Here is a 9,623-nt window from a genome sequence, read left to right as displayed (position 1 = left end):
GCAGACGTACAGACGACGTTATAAAATTACGTCGAATTTACGTAAATTTAGTACCCTGTCAGGACGTGAGATTTTATTACGTTGTGACAACGTGCTTATAACTGTCATAATCCGACGTAACATTTTGTTACGTCGTATCAACATTATAATAACGTAGTGAACAAACCTGTGAATACCAGTGACATATTTAAATCTGGTTTTATGGGACGAATTTTGTGGATATGAGTCATCCTGGATATAACATTCACCTTCACTAGAATATATTCACGATTTTTTCGATTTTCAAAATATCCCCCTTTTTTTCCCGCACAGACATAATTTGCACCAAAATGTCCAAGAAAATATTACAAATCCAATTTTAATGTTCTAATATATATATTTTATATGAATATTTATTGTTTAATATATCATTAAAGTTTTGTCATCATTTATTATTTTTTAATTTCATAATCGTTTTTTTACGATAATAGTGGAACGTTCAGCAGTACTCGGGTTTTACCGCTGCATACTATGAAAAGTCTGAGCATGCGCACTTTCACCGCTTGATTTTTAAAAACAGTGAGAAAACTTGCAGTGAAATTTAGCTCGATCTAGATTCCAGAACAAAGAAAAAGGTAATATAATAATTGCACATTACGCCAAAAAGGTTCTCCATGATAAAAACAAGTATGATTGAAGAAAATAAAACATCTGTTGTCGTGTTGGGCGCCTCTTTCAAGTCTGTTGTCCGTGACCGTGTTGAAATATGATAGTGACTGATACTTCTTATTTTACGGTCAATATATTGCACTGATACAAGATATTTTAGCCAACATTTGTGTTATTTGAATCCATTTTTCAGATTGATCGATTAACTTGTGTTGTTTTTTAAGGTATATGCAATTAACTGTAGAAAGTAATAAAAAAAGGGGGGGGGGGGGGGTGCACAGGCACTTGTTTTCTATTCATGCCAAGAGCTACTATTCCTATATATTAAGGCTGCAAGTGTCTTTTGCACTGTTATGTTTTGATAATGTTGGAAGCATAAAAGTCTTATGAATATCACAAATGCGAAGCTAGACATCTCGGCACATTACAAACTCTGCCCATTAGTCATTACAAACTTGGCATGTTACAAACTCGGCCTACTAATGATAATACTACATGTATCACTTGGGGTCGTCCTGAACATGCATGAAATATTTGCCACTGGACTTTAAGCAACCAACAATCAATCAATGTATCACTGGGTCTGACATGGGAATAGACAATTGTGCCAATAAAGACTGTCGTAGATAGGTGTCACAGAAAAAAATTAAAATACCCTTCCAAGACGTCATAATTATTTGGGACTAGGTCGTGGTAGATAGGTGTCACAGACAAAAATTAAAATACCCTTCCAAGACGTCATAATTATTTTTGGACTATGTCGTCGTAGATAGGCGTCACAGAAAAAAATTAAAATAGCCTTCCAAGTCGTCATAATTATTTGGCACTAGGTCGTCGTAGATAGGCGTCACAGAAAAAAATTAAAATAGCCTTCCAAGACGTCATAATTATTAGACTAGGATCCAGTCGGGAAAAGTTGGGTTACATTTTCCTGTTTTGAGGGTAAAACCAAGTTTACTGGTGTTAGAAAAACCAGTATATAAGGACGTCTTTTTTGCTGTTCAATTTATGGTATGAAATCTAAATGTTTATCAATGACGAGCTGTATTCAACTCTCACTAAATATGTGACCAGAAACAATGTCGCAATCAATCATAAAACTTATGAATTTTGGAATGCATGTAAATTTGTCACTTACCTAGTTTTCCCAAAGATTTGTTAGACCGACACACATGTAAACAGACAGAAGAATATAGAAGATAATTGAATGTATTTATAATTTTTTTTCCAGAGTCTTGTATAAAAATCCACAGATCCAATGTGTCTGAGGTTGAGGAATGCATTGCAGTAACACTTAAGCATGCACCAGCTCAAAAAGATGGACCAAGATATTAAAAGGTAAACATCAGTTGATCAGCTCTTTTTATGCCCTCCTTCACTGAGTGATATAGTTTTACTCTTGTACTGTACGTACATACATTGAACTCAAAATTGGTTTCTGTTCTCTAACTTTACTTTGCCTGAACGACATGTTATGAAATTTATACACAATGCTTATTATCATAAAACGCAGAGTTTGAATTTGGAGAGCATCTGTTTTACTGTTCTTTATCTCCTTTAATAACATCATTTGTGGCTCATAGACACATTCTTCTTTTATTAATTTTATTTATCAAATTATAATTTGTTGATTTTATAGATTGCGTTCATTGGCATATGATATACATTGTGTAAGGTCTTGCTGTATTGCTGTAAATTCTAAATGTATTAAGGTAAAATCCTATGAATATCTAAAATTAATTGATAAATAACAATTTTGAGGAACCAAACTTCCTTTTTTAATTTGGATTCATTATTATTTGTAGAATAACTACTGGTTATTCCAGAAAATACTATGTCCCCCCCAGGGAAGGCTCTTTTTAAAAAAATTTATGTGGGGGGTGGTTGTATTTGAAATACCAAAATTCAAAGAGAGTGTTGTTCTTATTTATTTTTAAACGTCCGTTTACGGGACGTATTATGGTAAACCGTTGTCCGTCTGTCCGTCCGTCATCAACATGTTGGACATTAACTCAAAAACGCTTTAACCAATTTGCATAAAACTTTGGTGAATTGTTTATATCTATTGACGTGAGCTCCCTTTCGTTTTTTTTTAAATTTTAGATTTTACGTTTCCAAGTTATGGGGTTTTATTCATTAAAAAATGGTGGATTTTCCAGTTTTCGGAAAATAACTCCAGAATGCTTTCACCAACTTGCAAGAAATTTTGGTGAATTGTTTATATCTATTGACATGAGCTCCCTTTTGATTTTTATAAATTTTAGATTTTACGTTTCCGAGTTACAGGGTTTTATTCATAAAAAAGGGTGATTTTCCAGTTTTCGGACAAAACTCAAAAATGCTTTCAGCAGTTCTTATGAAACTTTGGTGAATTGTTTATATCTATTGATGTAAGCTCCCTTTAGAATTTTATAAATTTTACATTTTACATTTCTGAGTTATTGGGTTTTATTCATTAAAAAAGGGGGGATTTTCCAGTTTCGGACAATAACTCAAAAATGCTGACAGCAATTCTCATGAAACTTTGGTGAATTGTTTATATCTATTGATGTCAGCTCCCTTTTGATTTTCATAATTTCTAATATGACATTAAGAATTAATTGAACTTTAAATGTTTATATTCTGACAACAGATTTACTAAGTATTGCGCAACGGCACAGAGTATTGCACAACAGCAAGAAATCTTTAAATTAATTGAATATAAATTCAATTCATATAACCAATTTCAAGTTCTTTGACTACATTTATTCATAAACCTATAATATGTCAAATATTTAATTTTAATCCAAATTCAGACCTGTATCAAGCTTGAATATTGTGTCCATTTTTGCCCCAACTGTTCAGGATTGGACCTCTGCGGGAGTATCCAGCTGCGCTCAGCGAAGCAGTTTATTAATTCTGTCGGTGCTGGGGGTTAAAAAAAGGGTCGTCCCTGGGGGGCAGACATAGTATTTTCTGGAACAGCCATAATTTCATTAACACATGTTCAATTTAACAACAAATTTATTTTTTAAATAAGAACAAAGGTTAACCAAAAGTTATAAATTATTATATACTGTTGAAATTATGTTAAAATTTCTAACATACATTATAAAATGTGTATAATTGGCAAAGATACAAACATCTCAGTAACAGCACCAACATAATTATGAATCTGCAAGATTTATTATACGACCAGCAATAGAAAAAATATTAATTATGTTTACACACAGGATATTTTTTAAGAAATGCTGTAATTCATAAGTTAGGATCAGTTTTTTTTTTGTATTTTATAATTTATGATTATTTATTTTTCAGAGACCTGAAACCAACACAAGACCAGCTGATCAGAGGGCAGAAAACCAAAATTTGGAATGACATGTATACAGCCAACACAAGACTAAAATTTGGAATAAAAATAAAAAAATTCAGAAACATATTAATTTATTATTTTTTTATTGGTTCATGAAGCTAAGAAAAAAGAAGTCTTAACTTTTGGATACATGTAGGTCTATCTCTAGTTGGTCAATGGAAAAAAAGCAATACTGAATAGTTAGTTTGATTGTATTTCAGGTATTTTCTTCATTTGGGATATTTTTAGAAGTGTGTATAAGTTGTGTAGAATATATATTTGTAAATTAGACAGTAAGCATTTGGGCCTTTTTCCAAACTTTTTTCCTAGCTTGTCATTGTGTAGTGAATCCAGCTGAATGAATCTACAGTAAACATTAAGGTATATGTAGTAGTTTGTTGTATTTCTGAATAATTCATTAAAAAATGTTCTCCTTCGTCAAAGTGAAATCTACATTCTAGAATTTCCACCATCATAGTGAAATCTATATTCTAGAACACTGAAACCCTAAACATCCAGAAGTTGCAGCATGTACCAAGATGTCATGTTGAAGGCTGTACAGTTACCTATAATTGCTAACATCATCAATATTTGATTTTAGGATAGAGGGTTGTCTCGTTGGCCATCATACAAAATCTCCTTTTTCGAAAAGTATTATGTGTTAAATTTTTTAAAGAAAAGTTGCTTTTGTTAAATGGAAATGTATAAATCTTGTACTTCAGTATTGCAAAAGTTAAAAACTAAGACTTTAACCTTAAACAACTGTGTGAAACATTAATTGGACAAAACTACAGGTTTAATGTAAAACATAATGCAAAGTTTTTGGGAAAACGAGATATTTATACATTTGACATTGAAACCTGGCAAAAAGGTAAAAAAAACAAACTTTTGTGGCTATATTATACACAGCTAGCAGTTTGGAAATAGAGTACATATCGACATTGTGTCCATCTTTCCTACATAGACAAATTTACAACTTAAAACAGGTCAAAAGAATAAAATATAGACCCTGTTTACTTCTTCAATGGAATTTTATAATCAAATGAGGACAAGGGACATTTACAGTTGTGTTGCGACGTTGTGACAACGTCTTATGATGGTAATACATTACGTCACAAATTACGTTGTGCCAACGTTGTGTGGATGGTTGTCAGCACGTGCCTTGGAGTCCACAAAATTACGTTGTACCAACGTAATTTTACTACGTTGTCACAACGATAGTATTACGTTGTCACAACGTAATGTCAACGTTGGATTGTTTACTGGGGCTAGAAGAGCATTTCTACAGAATAGCGTTCAGTCTATGAGGTATGTATAAAATCAATAAACATTCGATGTATTTTGTAGAAATTGAGACAAATTACTGCATTATTTTCTCCATGACATTCGTATGATTTGCATGAGTCTATTTACATGATTAACAGATTTAACTACTACAGTACAGGCATAAATTCACATTCACCACTGCATGATGCCATCACGTGTCAATTTGTCATGCTTCGTGGGCTACTGGTCTGACTTTTACACGAGTTAAATAAAAACAAGCCTCCGAATACAGCATAATTAATCATTTAAACTACCTAGAGCGTAGTCAAATAATAATGACGATTGTAAGGCTTTCTTATTTGACAAAAAAAATGTGGACGCCCTCCTCCAACTTCGTAGCAACAGCAAAAATCAAAAATATCCTTTCAAGACGTCATATTTTTTTTGGACTACCCATAGCCGTGCTGCCAGTGCCTGGCCTCATTTTACAAAATATCTTATATGATTATGTCTGACTAAAATTAATTGTAACTTGCCAGTCATGAACAATTCAGTATTACCACAAAATGTAACTGCATTTGATACGTTACACGATAGAAACATATTGATAATAGTTAAAAAGTAATCATAATCCAATGTTATAGTAAATAAAAATATTACGCAAAGGCACCTGACGAGGATGAACGGCTTAGGTCGAACTTGACCTGAATGATATCTGAAACACCAGGTGTAATATCATCAATTAAAGAAATTCATATACGACCAGTGTTGATTACCACAGATCATTTACGTTGGGAAAATCCTTTCAAATAAATAGATGTGTAAAAGTTTATAATGTAACACCAGAACAATCTACCGAGAAAAGGTCAAATCAGATTTTATCAGTTAAAGATAATATATATTAATTAAAAGTAAATATATATAAGCGAAACATGCTATATATATGAATAAAAAAATCATGCATTAATAGAATAAACCTGTAATTGAAGACAAACATTCAAATGCATATAAAATTGCATATAAGTTATAACGTATACACAGCGATACATGGAAAATCATTATAGAAACTCGATACGGACAAGAAATAAAATAATAATATTAGTAGGTTTTGCTAAGATTGGTTCATGGACACGATTATTTATAAAACAAATATTTGATTTCGCGAAAAATAAATAACAACGGGACTAAATTGTAATTTTGTAGGTCCAGTATTTGGTGTCACAGGGTAGTCACAGCCCTTCAAACTGTATAGGAAGGATGATGAAGAAGTGTGGCACTAATCAGTTATGGACCAAATACAGTCTGAAGGGGCAAAAGGGAAAAGAGGCATTCACAGGTCACCCTTTGTGCAGGATAATCATGAGTAAGTTGATTTAAGAAAATATGTCGAACATTTAAAAGCAAGTGCCATTAATATAGATTGGATTTTTTATCTGACTTTAATCTCAAAAAGAATTCATATGATGAATATGAATATAATGTTTCTCACTTATTATTTTAGGTAGAAACAGAGTGCAAAGTTACATAAAGTTATTATATATATATATATATATAAAAGTTTAAAGAAGTTAAAAATAATAATGAAATATATCTTTTTAATTCTGTAATACCTTTTCAGAAAGTTGTACAAGAGTGTTCCCAAAATCCAAGGTTTCCGATATGGAGGGAGTCTTAATTGAATTCCTAAAATAGGCCCCACACAAGCCAGGAGGACCAAAATATAAGGTATTTTTCAATTGAATAAAATGTCTAAATATACGTTTAAGTGGAAGGTTTTATTTATTTAAAAGTTTATTTTTGCAATTTGAATATCTATACACAAATTTCTGAGCCACTTATAGCAATATAACATTTGCCAACCATGCAGAACTTCTGTTTATTTAGAGACATTAGAATACTACATTGTTATGTTCTTGACGATGGAATTATTGTCTTTTTCCTGCAAGTAAAACATTGAGATTTACATTTGTAGCAATTGCTTTTGACATGTAAAATATTATTTATGTTTTTTGCCTATCTTAATAATTACTTGGATTGCAAAAAATAGCATAATTTCCCCTTTATAGATTTAATGAAATAGCTTGATTAAAAGGGAGTACAACAACTAACTGGGGTTAAGAGTTATATGCTAAACAGTGTACTTGAGCGTACTGATCTCGTTAACAAATTGCTTTTGATCATTTCAGAAACCTGTAAGAAAAGGACAGACGATTGCGCAAGAAGAATTGGAGTCTGAACAAATAAATCTGTTTAAAAGTACATTGATTCTACTGATTTTAGTCCTGTCAATACTGTTTTTTTTTTGTTGCAAAGTGATTAAAGATGTTTATAAAACTATATTCCAATTTCTGCAACAATTGAAGCTTTGGTTATAATTTATTATGATAATATGTCTAATTCTCGGTTTAAGAGATATGTTATCTCCTTGTCAATGCAAGAACCTTATTGAATTGACTTTCAAGGTCACAGGACCAAGTTTAAACAGTTAGAGGTTGACAAGCTTTGCTTTGGCATAGTTTTTTTTTATAAAGAATATATTCCTTTAGAGCTTTGGTGTAATGGTCAGTGTCGTCGCCTCAAGTGCGGAGGTTGTGGGTTGGAACTTCGGCCGGGCCAAACCAATGACAATAAAATTATTATTTGTTGCTTCTCCCCAAAATGAGTTAGAGCAAAGACTTCTTGGCCCGTAGTCAGAATAATGTGACATGTCATCCTGCAAACTTGCCTTGTGGGCTAGAACCAAAAAATCTGGCACAACATGTTGGTGTAATACAAGACAGGGTATTAATTTTTAATATTCATGTTCTCATCCAGAATATGCATCTGACTTGCCACTGGTCGTTAAACAACCAACCATCCATCCAAGCTTATGGAGATGTTGCTTTTTCTTCAATTAAACGCGTGCACAATCAATTATATATTTTTAAACCAAAGTAATGGTGGTCGCACTAATGCATCATTGTTACACAAATGTATTGAAAATGTTTATTGGAGGTTGACAGAAACGTTTTTCATAAAACCTTTTTCCAACGTTTTCTGAATGTTCCAAAATAACGTTTCTTCAAAATGTTTTTGAAACATTTATAAGAGTCTACAAATTTTGGTTTTTAAAACGTTTTAATAAAACATTCTAGAAACCAAAACAAAACATTTTTAAAACGTTTTTAAAATGTTGAATTGTTTGCTGGGGTATTGAGAATCAATGTCTTCGGCTTAATGATTAATTATCATGTTGCCAATATTCTTATTGTTTTTTAAACCAATATCTGGTTTGGATTTAGGTAGGTTTTTTTTTTTTGTATTTATTTTTTTTTTGGCAATCGGATCTTTCCGAATTATATACCAAATTTTGTTATTACCGTGTTAAGATATTCAAGATATTTCTGTCACTTGTTTTCTAGTATTTGATTGTTTTATAAAAAGACCATAAACCCACTTATTCATGGTATGGTATCAATATTTCTGACCTGACACTACGTACTTTTTATTGCTTAATTCTTTAGAATTTAATATGCAATGTTTCGGGTTCTTTCGGGAATAATCCCAGGTAAACCCTCATCAGAGGCCGACCTTTATATATTTATTGTATATCTAGTATTGTAGATAGATGTGTGTCTGTTTCATAACAGTTTTTTTTTTATTTAATTTATTAACTACACGTGCATATAGGTCTACGTTGTAGCTAGTCTTTTTACAGACTAAAGAAACTGACCAAGTAGATCAGCACCTTTGGTTAATTATTCATATATATAATGAAAAGACTTATTGTCTTTATTCTCGTAATCTAATCTATCATAAATCTACGCGAGATCTAATAGAGATAGTAGTTATCAGTGCTATACTGTTGAATTCACACTAGACTGTCGTGTATGTTTTAACACCTATTTGATAATATACAAATGTCTCCATGTTTAACAATTGAAGAGGTTTGTGTAGATACCATGTCGGTTCTATGCATGAATATAACAGGAACCATTCAGTTTTCCCTTGTACGCGATCTCTTCAAATAAATCGGCATCACGTCTTTTTACATCTGTTTCACAGTATAATGATTGTATACTAAAGCCTCCCGTGGTGGGGTATTGTGAATCAATGTCTTCGGCTTAATGATTAATTATCATGTTGCCAATATTCTTATTGTTTTTTAAACCAATATCAGGTTTGGATTTAGATAGGGTTTATGGTCTTTTTATAAAACTATTTGATACGGTGAATATTTCACTAGTTGTGATCTCACCCGTTGAATCAGGTTCTATTTAATTATAGAATTTTTGATCCTTATTTATGCTATGGTACGACGTATTTCTGATCGAGAAACTACGTACGACACTATACTATATGCACAATGCAATAGTATGCATCCTTCTATACGTTTATA

General features: G+C 31.9%; 2 long non-coding RNA genes across 2 annotated transcripts; both read left to right on the top strand.

Moving 5' to 3' along the window:
* Positions 1-228: 228 nt before the first annotated feature.
* On the top strand, positions 229-4,078 carry LOC127702480 (uncharacterized). The gene is made up of 3 exons (XR_007982440.1): positions 229-614; positions 1,880-1,986; positions 3,946-4,078. It is a non-coding gene; the product is annotated as an uncharacterized LOC127702480 (long non-coding RNA).
* Positions 4,079-5,246: 1,168 nt separating this feature from the next.
* LOC127702479 (uncharacterized) lies at positions 5,247-7,584 on the top strand. The gene is made up of 4 exons (XR_007982439.1): positions 5,247-5,287; positions 6,449-6,608; positions 6,864-6,970; positions 7,432-7,584. It is a non-coding gene; the product is annotated as an uncharacterized LOC127702479 (long non-coding RNA).
* Positions 7,585-9,623: the final 2,039 nt, after the last annotated feature.

The sequence above is a fragment of the Mytilus californianus genome, unplaced genomic scaffold (genome assembly GCF_021869535.1).
Source record: "Mytilus californianus isolate M0D057914Y unplaced genomic scaffold, xbMytCali1.0.p SCAF_5, whole genome shotgun sequence".
NCBI classification, from domain to species: domain Eukaryota; kingdom Metazoa; phylum Mollusca; class Bivalvia; order Mytilida; family Mytilidae; genus Mytilus; species Mytilus californianus.
Note: the sequence above shows the minus strand (reverse complement) of the source record. Positions and strands in the feature narration are given on the sequence as shown.